The 19,346-nt window shown below is 46.8% G+C and overlaps 1 pseudogene across 1 annotated transcript in view; it reads right to left on the bottom strand.

Moving 5' to 3' along the window:
* The window catches only part of LOC149344925 (uncharacterized), a 141,015-nt pseudogene that overhangs the window by 120,539 nt on the left and 1,130 nt on the right, over positions 1-19,346 (bottom strand). Inside the window, exons 2-3 of the transcript XR_016283235.1 lie at positions 18,616-18,709; positions 12,667-12,741 (exon numbers count right to left, since the gene is read on the bottom strand). The product of XR_016283235.1 is annotated as an uncharacterized LOC149344925 (transcript). The remainder of the gene's footprint in view (positions 1-12,666; positions 12,742-18,615; positions 18,710-19,346) is intronic.

Genomic DNA, 19,346 nt, shown 5'->3' with positions numbered 1-19,346 from the left:
CTGCCCACACATTTTTGTCACCTGTGCAAAAAGACGCAGCGGAAACAGTCACAACGTGTTGACAAGCATGGGGGCACCACCTTTGTTTGAGCCGGCAGTGTGATATTATTTATAATGAATGCCTTTGTGCATTATGCAGGCATAGTGCACTAAAGTGTTCTATCATGCCTTTTAACCAATTTGCACATTAATGCTTTTGCTTGTATTTCATTAACTTGCTTTCCTTCTTACAGTTCAGTGAAGCCGAGGGTGTCAACCCTCACTTTCTTTTGATTGTGCTTGAAAACATCAGTCATGTTGCGGGAGCTGTGATCAAGCCAAGCACGATTAGGCCTAGACTGTGGCTATGTGACAGCCTCCCATCCGCACTGAGCTGTATGAGCATTGATTCATTGCGACGAGGGCATTAATTTGCTGGGAGCCAGGAATCAAGAGCTCTGCATTTTTCTGGTAGTCTGCACACAGAAGTTTCACAAAGGCCACAATGGCAGGCTGCAAGAAAAATTTCCTTTTTTTATTGTTTTTTCCAAGGCAACCATATTTACGTTTTTGTTGATAACAGCAACTAATAAATTCAAATTTTAATGAGAAAATGAACATCTTTACTGCAACACCCCGTTACACACCCAGTTACATAACCACCCAGCCCCCAAGAAAACACTGCTCAGTTACCCTACCCTGGACGTGTTCTGTGGACGACTTGGTGCCTTAGCTTACAGGCAGAATTCAATTTTACCTCTTGAAACCTTTTCCAACCAGTACCGTATTTTCCGGTGTATAAGACGCACCCTTGTATAAGACGCACCCGCCATATATGCAAGCTGTCATTGAAAAAGTTTGTATATAGGACGCACCCGTGTATAAGACGCACCCCGTTTACCTGGTGAGGCTTAATTAAACACGCTCGCGCGACTATCGCGAAATGCACCGTACCTGTGAGCAATTCTTAAGTAACGCTAAGTGTTCGAAAAAGGCAACACTCACGCCATACCTGCCCACGTTTTAGCAAAAAAGAAAGAAAAAACGAAAGAGCTCCCCGTATGTCGATAACATTTTATTTCTACTTGAAACCTTCGAAGTCTTCATCTTCAGATGCGCTATCAAAGCTTCACCCATTTCTGGAGGGAACTCAGCTGAAACACGCACTACGTACACGGATCAAACAAAGTTGCAAAGGGTGACTAAAAAAGAACACCGGCTTGTCTTGAATTGTTTTAACAATGGCGAGAAGCGCGATTGTCGCCATCTTTTGGCGTTTCTCATTACTTTTGCTTGGGGCCTCCAAAACGGCCGCATGTTTGTGATCCTGGAAGTCGTCATCCCCGGTGTTTCATGATAAAGGTCACCTAAAATGTCGCGCATGGCTGTCCCGGTATTGAAGTATTAACCGTGTTACAACTGTGTTATTGGTAGTGACATTTTTTCGGTGAAAAAAGCTCCCGAGTAATCGATGAACTCGCAAAAAAAAGGCGAAAAATTTGCATATAAGATGCACCCTTGTATAGGATGCACCAGCAAGATTTTTTAAAAAAGCCGCGTCTTATACACTGGAAAATACGGTAATGCTGCTCCTCATATTTCCACTGATTTGATGGCGTTGCATGTCAGCATTGAATGGGGAATAAGAAATGTTACTACAACTACTACCACTACTACTACTACTACTACTACTACTATTTCCTTGCTAAAGACATCACTACTGAATGGGCGTAAGTCTTTACCGAGGCATGGCATACCTGTATACACTGGTCACCAAGAGGCAGGCCGCATAATCTGCATAATAAATTAAGCTGCTTGCATGTTTTGTGTGCTTTCAAGAGACTCACGCAGAATACTATGCCATCGGCTCTCAACAATGCTGTTCACAATTTCGCTTGTCCTTGGGAGAGTGCTGCATCTTTCCTCCCGACTGCAAAGTCCCTTTGTCGCAAAACAGGAGGAAATGACCCCAGTCTTACTCACACAGCCAATTACAAAGAAAGTACAAAAGAGAAATGAAGGGTGTTTTCAGTCCCAGTCTGTCAAAGCAGCCTAGGAGTGACAGCTTAGTACACAATCAATCACCTGCCCAGTGTGCATGCGTTCACTTACGAGGCCCTTGACTGGTTGCTCAGCAACGTTCAATGAGTTCCCGAAAGCCAGACAAGCCAGAGTGATAAACAATAACCTCAAAGCCCCCATGCTCAGTGGCAGCTACATGCCTCTTTGTACTGTTTTTTACTTCTTTCTTCTGATGACACAAGTCGCCTTGCTCATATTTATCCTACCAAGGTACTTGAGCACCTAAACAGTACCTAATTCCCATTTGAGAAACATTGTGCTACAATCAATGTTACGAACCATAACATCAAAACTTCCCATGAAAAATCTTAGTCCTGAAATTCCAGCTGCAGTTCATGTAGATCCACTAAAACTATACAGCCCTTCTGGTTATCTGCTAGAGAAATGATGTCACTATGGACCAACCCCAGTTGGCAGAGGGTCTACTGGCTTTATCACAAACGCAACACACAAAAATCCGATCTCCCCACTTCCACATTTCGTTTTCGACTCTCTTCGCACAGATCACAAAGAAGCGGTGGAAATGACCAGCATTCCCACTCAAAGCCTTTCTTTATTTTTACGCTTGCCACACCTTTCATTCCTTCCCTAACTGCATTTGCAGTGTTCCAGTTCTTTTTTATTGTTCAGCAAACAACTGTACCACTCAGGCTTTTCCATGATTTTCACTCATCGTTTTTCAAATGGTGAAGTTTCCCTTCAACAACTAAAAACTGCTATCAAAAAAAAAAAAATGCTAAAAATGGCTGCACCTCCAGTGCAGCAACTTCAATGCATTCAGTCACAAAGAACAAGTTATCTGCTAGCCAGTGACGTCATATAAACCACTCTCCACCTCCCCTGATAACCCAGTCTTCAGACTAACCCTACCGTCCATTAGCTCCTGGCACTCTATACAACAGCAATTTCATTGCTTAACTCGTTCACTGCCGCGCCATAGGCCATTGTTCGCATATGATCGATTCAAATCGCCCGCGCAAAAAAAGCTCATTTTGGAGCGTCGTGGACATGCTCCACCATCTAGCTAGCGAGCTCAACAACTGCTCTTTCGATTGCAGCCTTGGTTTCAATGTTTTGACATGAGGGGGCGCCGTGAAAAAGTAAACTTTGAACGGCCGCAGCAGCGTCAGCCGGAGAAAATGGCGTCCGCATCGCCGCGCGCTCCTCGAAAGCAAAAGCTGACACCGAGCACGTCGGCCGGTTTCGGTTTCGTTTTTTGCGACGAAAGCAGCGGTTATTAGTCGGGCAACAATGTACAAATGTCAGATTTCGGTTTCGACAGCGAGACTTCGCCTCGGGTGCCTGGAGCGCGTACTTGCATGTAAGTTCTGTTTTCGTTCGCTGTGTGTTTTCTGCAGTGCATACGGTTTGTAATTGATGACAGTGGTTTATTTTTGTGCTTCAGGGTCTTGGCAACGTATGGCGAGACAGTTTGCCAAGTGCTCAAGGTCACATCACGTTTTTCAACCGAGACGACAGCTACGTGTCCATATCCGCACATCGCTGCAGAGCGGCGCTCGGAGATTCGCTCGACTTCGACTTTTTTTTGATACTCTTCACGGCGGAAATGATGAAGACCGTGTGTAGAAACACTAATAAGTATACATGGATGAAGATTTTCAGCAAGCTCGGCATGACGGCTCATGGGAAGACGTGAATCTGTTGGAGATGCTGATGTTCACTGGAATCATTATACATTGGAATCGTTGACCTGCCACGACTGTATATCTACTGAAATATCAGAATGATCTATTCTAGACCTCTGCCATCAAAAATCATTTCCCAAAATTGCTTTTTCGCTTTTTTTGCTTGTTTTTTTGCACGTAACAGACCCGGATGATTCAGTGGCGGCAGCTTCTATTGGCAGGAAGAGTGTCCTGGCTTTCGAACCACATCGATAAAACTTATTCCATTGATCCTGATGTTTTAGAGCTTGCCTAAAATGCCAAATTTTATCAGCTGGCTTTCAGGGAGCAGCTCATTCAAGAAATCTTCAGGTATGATGAGGGAAAAGAAGTCCACACCCCCTATCCTCCCACAGAATCCATTCAACATCAACCAAAAAAAATGAAAAAAAGAAGAAACTGCAAGCTCGGCTATCAGAGAACAAGGGAAGAACAAAGATAAAACCTTATGTGAAGCACCTGTCAGTCTACCTCTGCTTCACATCTTCACCCCTGATTGCTCTTCACTATGGCACCACAGTCATGACCCCTGACTTGACAGGCCATGGAAAGTGCAGTAAATTTTTCTCATAGCTGAAACTGCGAATAATGACAGCTATAAACATGTGCAACAGTTTGTATATTCCAGTTTCCTCTAATCAAGTTCAGGCTTAGTGCAGCCGGTAATTTTTGTTTTTGCTTTTTTTGTATTTTTAGCAAATTTCACAAATAAATGTTCATTTACTTTTGCACACACAACCCTTCTGTTTGTTTCATTCAGAAGTGTAACTAATAAGCTACAATTCCGTGCATAGCAACATGTGCTGGGTGTATTAGTTCTTGTGAAAAAAAAATTTGTTTCAGTACACTCCAAATCGTCCATTTTTCCGCGGTAGCGAAAGAGTTAAGGTCAGCACGGCCTGCTCCTATCACTCTCTCCTTTTGTTCAGTTTGTCAGGTTTACCAGGTTTGTTTTTATTTTTTACGTCACTCAAAGCAACATAAAAAACCTTTCTGCTTTCTGTAGAAGAATAGGTATTCTGCCTTTACCAGTTGCTGTACACAAAGCTGCTCTTCCTTCGTCCTTTTTCAATCCCTTTGCTCTGTGTGTCTACATCATTGATAGAATTCTATTTTCGATCTTCGTTTCTATCAACATGCACATCACTTCTGCAATCAAGGTTCCCCCTCACCTGGCGGCCAGCTCCTTTACCGGCAGGTCACCTATACCATCCTGTAGACTCTATCTCATTACTTCCGACTAGGGCCTTCAGATGACTCCCAAGTTTTTAAATGTAAGCTCACGGTCCCTGTGAATAACAACCACTCATAACCACTTTGGACCTTAATGCTTCCGGGAGCAATAACCTACCATTTTCTGTAATTTTATCAGTTTTGCTTTCATCAATTCCATCCATAGGCCTTTTCTTTTTATCTCTCCCTCCTGTCCTCCGGTTGCTTAAAGGGACGCAGAAAGGGGCCCTCAATAAAGTTGCGGTATGTCTGGGATGTTAAAGGACACCTCTTCACAAATGTCCCCCAGCAGGAATTTTTTTCAATGCTTTTTGTGCAAGCTGAGTTATATGCAGTCCAAAATTTGAACTTCCGCGTCTTCACGCCTTCCCCTCTCCTCACGAATTTTCACACGGCAAAACATGGGCGCTCCTCCGCCCACTCTGCCCCTCCCCTACCTCGGCCGACTGCCGGCGCACGTGGAGTGGCCGCGGCTGTGATAGTTGCTTAACATCTAAAAGAATTAGGAGCACAGAACCAATGATAATGGGTTTACGGTTGGTTGGTTTATTGGGGTTTAACGTCCCAAAGCGACTCGGGCTATGAGGGGGGCCGCAGTGAAGGGCTCCGGAAATTTCGACCACCTGGGATTCTTTAACGTGCACTGACATCGCACAGTGCATGGGCCTCTAGGATTTCGCCTCCATCGAAATTTAGCCGCGGCCAGGATCGAACCCGCGTCTTTCGGGCCAGCAGCCGAGCGCCGTAACCACCGAGCCCCCGGCTGCTGACATCACTTGCACGACATGACGCCATATGTCAGGTTTCGCGCGAAAAAAGCCCTGCACCGCGTGTCACCGCGAGGTACGAAAGAGGGAATTTTTGAAAATGTATTGTAAATTTCCCATTCCCTTCTGAGGCCTCATACGGGGCATGAACACTCAATGGCCTGTACTGTACATAATGCAGGCATTTTGAAGCCAAGCTCAAGCTTGATGGCTTTCGTCCACACATTGACTCCGTTCCACCCCTGCCAAAATTATTAACAGGGAAGTGATCTCCCACTGAATTATGGTTTCAGGGCACAATGATAAAATAATATTTGTCACTGTACCCCGTTTCACCTCTCAATAAAAAATTTTTTACTTCAATCAACTTTGTTTCTTCACTGACACTTCAGAGTGTGCTCATACAAGCAAAATATTTTTTTTTTTAGAAATATACTTCACCGAAACTCCATTCACATAATCGGCAACTAGCCAAATTTTTTTCACAAGAATCAGCGGCGGTCATTTTTGCGGTCTGGGATGTTTCGTGTGGAAAGAACCCCCTGCTTCAGTGAACAGTGGACGGCAGTGAAGCTGAAATTAGACAAAATTTTGGGAGCTACAAGCCCATACAGCATCCTGGTCCCCACATGCTTAAAAGAATGCTGCACAGCCAGACACGGCTAGTGGTCCATGATGCATTTGATGGCGCCTCATGGCTAAATGACCCAATTTCTAAGATGACTATTCATAACCAACAAAACCACTACTACATATCAGCACTAAGTCATCTGGCAACTGTTGAGTGCGGCTTTCTACGTGGCACAAGCTGCAGAAAGTGTTTTGTTCACAGCCAATCACGCAATGCAGTTAACAAAAAAAAAAAAAAAAAAAGAGGTGCCGACTGGGCACCTTTGCACTGTAAAGCATGAAATCACACAAGAAAAGAAAAGGGCCATCATTCATGCATTTGCATTTCTTTCACTGATTTCCTCTGGTGTCCTGCTCAAAAAATACAGAAAATGAAACATCTGGCTGGGACAGCAGAGATTTATCAGTTCATATCATATAATTCATGTCAGCATCCATATTAAAGCAACAAAAATACATGAGGCCCATTAGTCACTATGCATGTTCCCCTTGTCCTTTGTTAGGAGAGCAAGTTTCCATAATAACGAGGCGTAAATACACTGAAAAAGTTTGGTCCCTGGAGAAATTGTGCATATTAACAGGGGCTGTATTAATGAGGCACGACTGTATTGACAATCATTAAGCAGAGACTTCGGTAACACATAATTCTTAACTCTTTCGCTACTGCACCATAGACCATCAATCAAGATTGAATGATTTAAAGCGCCAGAGCAAAAAGCTCCCTGAGGATGTCATAGACATGCTGCGCCATATACAGTGGAACCTCGATTATACGACGTTCAGGGGACCGCGCGAAACCGTCATATAATCGAAAATCAAAGAATGCAGCCAGTGGCGCTCGGCCTTGCGCCGAAAACTGTAGACCGGCTTCAAGCCCATGGCAAGTACGCCAACCAGATTAAAAAAGACAAAACCCAGCATTTGTTTGAAACAGATTTGCAAAAAAGTCTTTATTACCATTTAAGAAAAATTGGTAATTTTTTTTTGCACTTTTGTTCAACCTCGGCGCATCAACTTCCTTTCAAGGGCTGCCATGTCCGGCAGTAGGTCGCCAACATCGTCGCGCGCGCAAGCAAAGTGCCGGATGTTGTCGACACTCTGCAACACGTCTGCGTAACTAGGAATGGGAGCGCAAACCTCTGCATCGTTGTCCACTTCCTCTTCGTCGGAAGTTTTATCGTCGGGGCACATGGCATCCCTTACTTCCTCCAATGACACCACACTGCAGACTGCGGACGTCGTCGTCGGCACCGACATAGTCAGCGAACGTTACAGGCAGCTGCAGACTGCCAAACTCTGGTTCATCATCTGCGAGCACCACAGCTTCAATGGTGGGGGAGGCGTCGCTTCTTTTGAAGCCGCAGTGCTTAAAGGAATTGGCAATCGTATCAGCCGAAACTTCGCCCCATGCGCTAGCAATGTAGTGCATGGCGTCGAGCACTGAAAGCTTCGGGCTCGCCTGTTTTCGCTCCATTTCTGCCAACCGGCGTTGCACCAGAAACTTGCGGTATTTTTGCTTGACGCACTTGATAATGCCGGCGTCAAGCGGCTGCAGCTTGCTGGTGCAGTTTGGCGGCAGGAACACAACCTTGACGTTCCTCAAATGCGCAGTGTCGGCTGGGTGGCACAGCGCATTGTCCACAAAAAGAAGAATCTTTCTGTTCCTGGCACCCATTTTTGAGTCCAGCTGCTGTAGGAATGAAGAAAAAATGGCAGCTATCATCCACGCCTTCCGGTTGAATTTATACTGGCACGGCAGCCTTCTCAGGTTCTTGAAGCATCGCGGCTTCTCGAACTTCCCAATCACTAGGGCAGGAAGCTTCTCGGAGCCGTCTTCGTTCGCACAAAATAGCGCGGTGAGCCGCTCCTTGCTCCGCTTGCCACCGTGGCAACTTTCTCCAGTGAAGGTCAGCGTCTGTTCCGGTTGCAAGTTATAGAACACGTCGGTCTCGTCCGCGTTAAAAACGTCGGACGGTTTGAATTGCCGTATTAAGTCCGGCAGTAACTGGGACCACTCGTCAACAGTCGAGGGGCTCACAGAAGCGCTTTCTCCGCAGCAGCAGCTGAACACAATACATTGGCGCTTCTTGAAGCGCTCCATCCAGCCATTGGACGGTTTAAAATCGTCCACATTGAAACGCAGTGCAACCGTCTCCGCCTTTTCTTTTAAAATGGGTCCGTCGACGGCAATCCCTGAGCTGTGTGCCTGTCGCAGCCATTCCACAAGAGCTGCCTCCATGGCGGCAAACTTTCCATCTTTCGCCGCTTTCCTCTTCACGCCGAACTTGCTTGCATTAAGTAGTATGCTGTCCTTTTTGGCCAAGATCGTTTGCAGCGATGACTCCGGAATGTTGAGGTCGCGAGCGATGCTGGCCTTTGTTGCGCCCGTTCTCTTCTCGGCCTCTTCAATAATACGGAGCTTATCTCCCAGTGTCAGCGGTTTGCGACTCCGTGACATGGTGAACCAAACCACTCAGAACCGAACATTCCGCAACTTGTTCGCTTCGCAAAACACAGATCACGTCCGGATGCGACACACGTGCGATCAACAGCGCCTAGCAGAGAGGCATGGGCAGGCCGGGGATATCCGGGGTCTGAACAAAGTGACGGCACGGACCGCACGCTTTGGTCGAGCAGTCAGTTTCGTATCTAAAATAAAATTTTGTATTTAATAAATTAATTATAATAAATTTCGTATATATATATATATATATATATATATTAGGGATGTGCTAAGCGTGATATTTTGTAACGTCTGAACTTCATCATCATCTTTTTTTTTTTTCGGAACACAAATGCAGCACATTTTTGCCGGCAGAGGGCTAGTCTTCAACAAACAAGATAAAATGGCCGTTGAGGCTGCCGTGAGCAGCGGGGCAGCGGCTCGCGCGGTTTTCTTGATAGGTGGAAAGATTAAGGCGCACCGGTTATCGACTGGCTAAAGTGTGCCTACATCCCGGCCTGCGTTTGCCGACGACCTTTTTTGACGGACAGTACGAGCCAGCCGTCGTACGAAGCGGGGTCCTTCTAACCGAGGTTTTTAATGCATTGTCTCAATGAGGGCTTTGCCGGGACCGCACAAATTCGTTGTAAAATGCGGGTCGTCGCATGACCGGCGGATGTATAATCGAGGTTCCACTGTAGTTTGTGTGCTCAACAACTCCTCTTTTGACTGCAGTTTTGGTGTTAGTGTTTCAACATGAGGGGGTGTCGTGAAAAATAAAACTTTTTCACACAGCAGCACCCGGAGCATCACCCGGAGAAAATGGCGTCCGCATCACCGCGCGCTCCTCGAAAACGAAAGCCGACACCGAGCACGTCGGTAGGTTACGCTTTCGTTTTTACCAACGAAAGCAGCGGCTATGAGTCACACAATGACGTACAAACGTCGGACTGCAGTTTCAACAGCGAGACTTCGTCTCAGGGGCCTTGAACGTCAGCACATACTTGCATGCAAGTTTTGTTTTCATTCACTGTGTTTCCTGCGCTCCATAAGGTTTGCAATTGATGATGATTTATTTTTGTGGTTCAGGGTCTTCACAACGTATGGTGAAGACAGTGTGCCAAATGCTCAATGCTGCGTCCCAATTTTCAACCCAGACAACAGCCAGGCGTACATATCAGCGCATCGCTGCGGAGCGGCGCTCGGAGATTCGCCTGAGCTCTTGACTTTTTCTTGATGTTCTTCACGGTGATGATGTTCTTCACGGTTCTTCACGGTGTTCTTCACGGTGTTCTTCACAGTGATGAAGACCGTGCGTGAAAACACTAATAAGTATGCATGGATGAAGATTTTGAACAGGCAAGCATACATTCAGCATGACGGCTTATGAGAAGAGATGAAACCTTCGGAGATGCTGAAGTTCATTGGAATTATCATATACATTGGAATTGTTGACATGTCGCGACAACTACACCTATATTGAAATACACGAATAATCTATTCTGACCTTCTGCCATCAAAAATAATTTCCCCAAAACTAGTTTTCCACTCTGTTTCTTTTTTTTCTTTTGCACATAGCGGACCCGGAGGATTCAGTGGTGGCAGCATCTATTGGCAAGACTTGGAATTTGTCCTCGCTTTTGAACCACATCAATAAATCAATGAAACTTCATCCTTCCTGATGTTCTTGAGCTTGCCTAAATTGCCAAATTTGATCAGCTGGCTTTCAGGGAGCAGCTCATTCAATAAATCTTCAGGTATGATGAGGTATAAGAAGCTCACTCCACCAATCCTCCCCCACAACCCATTTGTCATCAACCAAAAAAAAATGCAAAAAAGAAACTGTAAGCTCTGCTATCAGAGAACAAAACAGGAACAAAGATCAAACATTATGTGAAGCACCTTTCAAGTCTACCCATGCGTCACACCTTCACCTGATCGCTTTACACAGTGGCACATAGTGAGGACATCCAGGTTGTCTACTGGTCGGGCCGCAAGCATCAGGAAGCAGACTTTCTCTCCAACCCATTGGAGGTTACTTCATTGAGTGCCCTGCACCGTCAAGCTTCCCATTTTGAGATCCGAGATCATCTGCTTTATCACCGTAATTATCATTATGATGGACGAAAATGGCTCCTCGGCATTGCTTGACGCCTACAGTCCAACGTCTGTTCACATTTTCACGCTGACTTGATTGCGGTCACGCAGACCTTCCCAACACATACACATGCCTCCACCTTCGATACTACTGGCGTGGCATGTACAACTTCGTTTTGAAGTACATACACTCGTGCCTCCACTGCCAATGCCGCAAGACACCCACCAACCGTACTTCTCGCGAGTTGCAGCCGCTACCTTGTCTGCCTCGCCCTTTAGATCGTGTTAGCACCGATTTATACAGGCCCCTCCCGTATACTGCTTCTGGCAAACGATGGGTCATTGTTGCCGTCGATAACCTCACCAGGTATGCTGAAACCGCCGCGCTCTCTGCTGCCACGGCACAGGATGTGGCATCCTTTCTTCTGCGTGGATTCATCCTTAGACACGGTGCCCCTCGTGAACCCCTCAGCGACAGAGGCCGCGTCTTCCTATCTGACGTCATCAAAGCTCTGCTCCGCCAGTGCAACATCATCCATCGGACTTGCAACGCTTACCACCCTCAGACAAACGGCCTCACTGAACGCTTTAACCGAACTGAGGGTCATGCTGGCTATGTACGTTGTTTCAAACCACACGAACTGGGACCTCATTCTCCCGTATATTTCATTCGCGTACAATAATGCTACGCAGTCTACAACCAGATTTTCTCCTTTCTTCCTTCATGGCCGACATCCCTCCATTCCCTATGATACTGTTCTCCCCTACCACCCTGACACATCTGGGTGCACCACTGTTTCCCAAGCCACCAGGCATGCTGAAGATTGCTGCCAGATCGCCAAGTTTCTCACCATAGCTACCCAGTCCCTTCAAAAAATTAGCCGTAACGAAGATCAACCTCCCCAGCATTTCCCACCCGGCTCTCTCATCTGGCTGTGGATCCCTGCCCGTACTACGAGGGAGGGAGGGGGGGGGGGGGGGGGGGGGGCTTTCCTGGAAACTGCTCGCTAAGTATCAAGGGCCCCATCACATATATTGAAGCAAACATCTTCTGTGAACTATATTGTTGAGCCACTCATGTTGTTTCCCAATCTCAGACGCCATGGCCGCAAGACAGTCCATGTCCAGAGCCCTACTATGAAAGTAAAACAGCGCTAGACATGGGACGAAGGAAGAACAACAAGGCGATTCTTTCGTCCCGTGTCTAGCGCTGTTTTACTTAAATATGATGTACCAACTTGCCCAAGCCTCTGCCCTACTATGATCCCACTGTTTTGTCCCTTAAGTCGGCAGGATGGCCCCTCCTCTGCCCGGGGGCCATTGCAAAGAAGAAGACGGGCGTGTACACAAGCCGCGTGGCCATCGCCTAGTGGACACTCCTGGCTGTACTAGCTGACTGATCTCGGACTGCTATTGGCCCTGCTCCAGTTCCGAAGCTTCTCCAAATAAACACCACCTTACACCAAGAAAAAAAATCGGTAGGAACCAGAGGAACTGTCCTCCATGTCCCTTTATCGCAAATGGGGCATCAGATCTCTACGCAGTGCTCATCAATGCAGTGATCTTAAGCTCACAAACTTTCCTATTCCAAATTGGCCTGAGTGCAAGCAATATACAACAAATGACTGGACTGTGCTGTCATAACAAAACTTTGTAACTGTCAGCCTTCAGCGAGCACAATATTGGCAAGGCACATGTGGCTCGCCCAAAGAAGAGCAGAAGAGCTGCATAGCAAAGTACACCTGCTTACCATGCTGTGGTCCTGCCAAGGCCCCTCAAAGCGCTTTCCTCGGATGCTTAGAGACAGCCAGAACACAGCGGACACCTGAAATGTAATCAAGTGCCAAAAGTCAAAACAGAGACAGTGAAGTGCTAAGAAAAGACACAAAACTGAAAACAAGTGCAAAGTGAACGATGCAAAATTTGCGAGCATCAAGCTGCCTTGGTTGTGCATAAAACAAAAGGCTTTCTCGCTATGCACGGGAGTGCTGATACACTTGACTATCACTGTGCCTTGAAATATTGAAGGCACACGATTGAGTGGGCTGGGAGGTGCAGTAGGCAATGCTGCAAGATATGAGACTAGTAACGCAGGACATCCAAGAACCTAACAGGCCATTTACAGAGTGGTGTCAGCAACGGCGGAGTGGGGCAACTGCACGAGGCGGCCATACAGCAGGTACAGCTGCCGTGACACAGCCTGAAGGCATCGAGTGGTGGCTTTGCCTCAGTACGCCATAAACAAGGAAGGCAGGTGACACAACAAATCCCGCCATTGGTATATAAAGGCGTTTTTGCCTTTTTTGCGGGCTCCCCCAAAAAACTGCTGCAGCTGTTATCGATGGTGTTAGAATGAGTCACATTTGACTACGTTTTAGCCCCGCAAAGTGTGCGGTTTTGGCATGGGGACCACACAACTTGAGGTCAGGTGCTGCATGGTGTCTCTAAGACAATGCAGTTGGCAGGACAGCCTCGGCTAAGTGCCTTGCTATCAGAGGTACCTTAGGGTCAAAGCAGCTCGCACAAGAGGCATGCCGGGCCAACAGGCTTTGTGGACTTGGGACTGCTACGAAGTTACGAGAGCACTGTGGAAGATGACTGTGGTTTCTAGCCTGGCTTACGCCAATGCGGTGCTATGCCTCACGGCTGTAACAAGAGAATTCTTGGAAAGGTGTCGGAGGTAGGCTGGCTGAAAGACACTGGGTCTGCATAAACACGCTTCAACTCGAAAGCATTCAAGGAAATATGAGCTGGTCCTCAAACATGTGCGGGAAGCAATGGCAAAGGACGGTTTTGCGAACCACCTCCTCTGCCTCCCTTAGTTGAACAAAGCCCAACAGATCCTTGTCCACACGATTTTTGCTGACCATCTGACGGGAAGGACATGCGGAATGTGAATCCTTCCCCAGCAGTACAGGCTTCTGGCAGTATCACGAGCCACAGAGGAGTCCGAGCACAACAAGGGCAGAACAGATCATTCATCTCCAGGTGCGGCAAGCGGAAACACAGATCTGCCAGAGGCAAATCGTCACTGGCACTCCAAAAGGAACAATGGTACAACAACAAAAGGATAAGAGGCTGCTGGGAGAGGTATGTTGAGGAGACTTGTGTACCCGCCCGTAGGGAACAAGGTTTACGAAACGCGTCCAAACATCTTGCGCCCTCTGTTGAGTTGAAGAGGAATCAATGAGTGGCATGGCCCTCAAATGCCCGGCCATCCACCCGCCTGCCTGTAGTGTGCTGCTGCCTGTGGCACTTTGATACAGGCTCAAGGCAGCAATGATGGTTTGGTTTATGGGGTTTAACGTCCTAAAGCGACCAAGGCTATGAGAGACGCCATAGTGGAGGGTTCCGGAAATTTCGACCACCTGGGGTTCTTTAACGTGCACTGACATCGCACAGTACACGGGCCTCCAAAATTTCTCCTCCAAAGAAATTCTAGCCGCCGCAGCTGGGATCGAACCCGCGTCTTTTGGGTCAGCAGCCGAGCACCATAACCACTGAGCCACCGCGGCGGCCAAGGCAGCAATGAAGACCAGTCAACACCTCATTGGTATAAGTCAGGCTAGGAACCATTGTCATCTTTCACAGTGCCCTCGTAACCTCATCGTGGTTGCAAGCAACTCAGGTTGTGAGGGAGGCCGTAGCGAAGGGCTCCGGAAATTTCGACCACCTGGGGTTCTTTTCAGGTGCACTGACCTCGCACTGTACACAAGCCTCTAGAATTTCGCCTCCATCAAAATTCGACCGCCGCGGCCAGGATCGATGCTGCGTCTTTCAGGACAGCAGCCTCACGCCGTAACCACTGAGCCACCACGGCGGGTACACTATGGTCTACTTCTGTGTGAATCTGCAGTGGTTGTAAAGAAAAGGTGATTTTTTGTCTTCTAAAGCTCAATTTTAATTTCTGGCTGTGCCATTAGGCCCGCTGCAGCTAAACTGCGGTGACCTGTTACAAAGGGCACAGCCATCACCGCTACCCCCGTCAACAGAGTGACTGCCCAGGAGAGGTGGTGGTTCCAAGTTTGAGCTCTGCACCAGGACGAAATTTTCTTTCACCGCAAAGATTCTAGCTTTCCTTCGTACCGCATGGATGCATCCTGGTGGATGATAAGAATAATTACTCCTTTAACTGAGACTAGGAAATTGCTTGGAATAAGGTGGGGCAGGATTGGGCCAAGAGCAGACCACTGGGAGAGGCATCTGACTCGAGGAGACATAACCTGGCATGGGACGATGATGATGAACCACTATGAATGGCAGAGGACACAAAGTGATGCACTGGTGCCCGACACAAACAAGGAGTGGCGCAGTGCTCAAACTGCATTAGTAAAAACTCTACCAACATACTACAATGATCATAATGGTGAGACTAATAATGCTATTTCATATTAGGCTCCTGGTTGGCATGGACAATGATGTCATTGAGCAAGCCGCACTGCACTGCAGTTTGAAAACTATGAGTTACGACACTCTCGATAATATTCGGCCAGAATCAGCTGCTATTTTCGGGAGATTAGCACATGGCAGCAATGCCAGTTGGCAAAGCAATAAGCTGTTCACAGCACTAGAACTGTTTCAAACAGCTTGCGACAGTTTTGAATTGCAAACCAACAAACACCTGGACTAAGGAACCCAGTGGTCACCCTCAACAAAATCACAAATAAACGACTTCAATCAATCAATCTAGCCTACAGATTACATGGCCCTTGCGGTGATTTTTGCAACTGCTATGATCAATGCGCTCCGAGGCCCTACGAGCTATTTTGACTCATTTTTCCATGCGCCTCATCGAGCATGGTGTGCATTTGAGAGCTGTCAACTTTCCGAGCTTCAGATTCACCTGCGCATATTTTGCTGCAAATGTATGATAACAGCAGTCCAGAATGCTAGACACAACCGGTATCCACCCACTGTTGTGGCAAGCGAATCCCACAGAACAGATGAGTGTACTCACAATGGGCACCGCACTCGACAAGGCACACTTAAGTCGGGCACTTGAGTCGTGACCAATATTCGACTACATTTTGAACTCTCACAGATGCATTGCCTTACTGGCAGCGTCCTTTGCTCCAGTGTTCCCCGCCCAACCTCCTCACGCAGGTGCATGCTATATGTGGCTTCAGCAAAGCACGAATGCTCATACTTTGAGGCATGCTTAAAGGGGCTTTGAAAGGACGCAGCATCAAAAATATCCTCAAGCAAAAAATGTTTTGATGCGTTTTGTGGAAGCTGAGTTAATTGTAGTCAGCATTTGAATTTTCACGTCTTTGCACCTTTCCCTCTCCTCTCGTCACTTTTTGCACGCTGAAATGTCGGTCCGCCGGCTCCACGCATTCGGCCCCTCCGCCGATCGCCGACACGTGTGGGAATTCCCCAGGGGGTGGAGCCAACGCCCCCTAAACTGGTTTCGCGTCGATGGCGCTGGTGCGGCGAACCAATGATGGCATTCCACTGCTGATATACAGAGCGCTACATGACACAATGCGCGCGGGTTCGGGTGAAAGCTTGGCACCGCTGGTCGCTGCTAGGCGCATAAGCAGGAGTTCTTAAAATTGTATTGTAAATTATTGGCTCACTTTTCAGGTCTTGTACGCGGCATAAACGCTCGGTGGCCTGAACTCTATATAATGCAAGCATTTTACACGCAACCTCCAACACCCTTTTTAGGGACCTTTTAATGCCTAGCATTGTGAAAGTGCTGCGCACCTCTTCCCCTGCTCACGTGGCTGAGCATTAAAGCTCAGCAATCAGCATAGAAAACTGCAGTGCTGGTTCACTGCACAGGGGCGAGCGACGAGGACAACGCCAAAGTCACATCTATCTCCGTGCTCTCTGCAGCCGATTGTGCCACTGTTTAGAGGGCGCACGTGACTTCTGGTGAATCTGTGATTTCTCTTCCTACATCGTAGCACGAGAAACCAAAACCGAAGGTGAGAAAAATGCACTCTAATGAGTTATTAAAAGAAACCTTAAGTTTTGACGTCTCCACTAACAAAATGAGTGCCCAGTACAGCACTAAAATAAACAATACGCACTAGGACAACTGGCTGAGCACTGCACTTAGGGCATGTGCCCTTACTCAGCTTTCCTCAGTGCATAGAGGTGATCACACCTAAAGCAAATGAAGAAATCCATGACCATTTCTTATGTCCCCAGCACATCATTTCTGCTACTAAGCAAGGAGAAAATAAGCATAACAAAAGAAGACATAGGTCACTTGTCAACATCTTGCTACAAATACACTGCAGCACACATGACCAGCCTTATACTCATGCCCTCACGTACGACAGTGACTCCGGAACTTTTTTCGAGTGGAAGGGGGGGGGGGGGGGGGGGAGCAGGACTTCCGAGTTTGTTTAGTTATTCTTTCCACGTTTTATTTAAACATCTATTCAATTTTATTTACTTTTTGCTTATATTTTTATATTTCACTGCTCAAAAGCTTATCTCTTAATGTATGGAAAACTTGAAAATTGAAATGAACAGCTTTAGAAAGATGCACACACGAGGAGTGATCAGCATCATTAAAAAGTGTGCACATATTATGTTTCTAATCATGCTCGTGAACAGAGGTCAGTCAATCAATGACGTTATTTTGGGACACGATTAGTTTAGGTGACTAAAATTCAACACTTTACGACTGGCTATGATAAGCTAAGTAGCTCACCTGCACTGTGCTTCACATTAGTAACGTCTTTAAACTGAACTGTTAGTCAGAAATCTGATCTGAGTGCATGCAATTAAGCATTGGGAGGGGGATCCTTTATGCCCCCCCCCCTCATTCCGGAGTCCCTGCCATGTGAACAAAACTTCAGTTAGTTCACACTTGTTTCCTGCACTCCTGTTTCTTCCCTATTCTGCTGCCATATATGCAAGATGCACAAAGCTTCGTCCAATATTAGCCCTTTCAGGTGCCATTTTTTGTTTTGACTGAAATCAATTATTTTTTCATCTAAGTAGTATATTCAGGCCTCAAGAAAGAGAATTTGCTAGTTTTCGAACGTGAAAGACCAGCAGGTCAGTTCTTACAACGATGTGGAGAATTCCGTACAAAGTGTCAGATTTGTCAGAAACAGTAACATCGAAATTTTCTCGTGTGTCAGGTAAACACCCAAGGGATTGTGGAATCACCTTGTGTTTCTAAGATTCACATTACGCTCGAAACTGAGCAAAAACAATCGATGTTTTCACTCGCGGCAAAATCTGTCTGCACAAAAACGATGGACAAAGTGCTACCTAGCTCACTCTTATGTGAAATATTATTTACTGCATTCGCATGGTACAAAAAAGCAACTTATTTGCAAGAAGAAGGGTGCTCAATTTGACTGAAATAATGAAATCACTGTAAAGTGCTTCAGTTTCTCAGAAAAAGCAGAAAGTTTGCCGCTTACACAAATGTGTACAAAGCGCCCAAAAGGATTAGGATGCTGCTGCGAGCCAAGTGAAATTGGTGAAGAAGCAACTAGCCTCTAGCAAAGTTCTGTACGCTGCCAGCACAACAGCCATTGCAGCTACCCCTACAGGGCTGTACAGGGAGAGACGGACAAAAGTAGCCTCTTGAACTGGCCAAGGTGGTCGAACTGAGCAAGCGCTCCTAGCAATTACCAGTACGGGGGCTACAGCACATGAAACTACTGGCTTACCCACCATGGTAAAGTACAACAGAGAGTTGAGCTACCTGTTCAGGCATTCCTACCTGCTTCATCCGTGTGCTGTCCAGCTTAGTGGCTCAGCCCAGTGCAAGATTCTGCTACAGGTCTGCAGGTTCGGTTTCAGCTTTGGCCGTATCACTGCAATGGAGGCAAAACACAAACACTTGTGTGACGGCATTCCGATGCCTTTCGAAGAACACAAACGGACGAGATGAATGCAAAGCCCATCGCTATGATGTGACCGACAGCCTCCCTGCAGCCTTACTGTAAATCGCCGCCTTTCGTAACCTAGCCACTAAGAATGATGCAAGCAGACTGACAAATAAAAATTATGAACTGCAACGTACAGCTGAATGCTGCCATGTACATAAACCCAATTCTGAAACATGTCACGCAATGGAGAGATTAGCATTTTCTGGTTAGCTCAACAAAACCAAAACGTCTTTGTCCATAGCAGTGTACCATTCTCAAGTCCCTTCTGTTAGCCCAAACTTTTCTGACATGCACTAAAATAGCTGGCCAAAGCTACAAAGCTATAACAGCACAAGCAACGTCATAGAATCGCACTTCACTGCCAGCATGTCCAATAAAATCAGTGACACAATGCATGCAATAATGAAACTTCAGCACCTGCCATGCCAGCAACCCAGAAACACAGCAAGAAGGTGGATTTCTGTGATCCGCTTATCGAAACCTTTCATGGCCTGCACTGCCAAAATTATACGTGGTTCACCATCATGGTGCCCATGACACCAGGTGCAATCTATCGCTAGGC

The sequence above is a fragment of the Amblyomma mixtum genome, chromosome 5 (genome assembly GCF_055824585.1).
Source record: "Amblyomma mixtum isolate Tamu chromosome 5, ASM5582458v1, whole genome shotgun sequence".
NCBI lineage: Eukaryota > Metazoa > Arthropoda > Arachnida > Ixodida > Ixodidae > Amblyomma > Amblyomma mixtum.
This window is presented reverse-complemented; position numbering and strand designations above follow the sequence as displayed.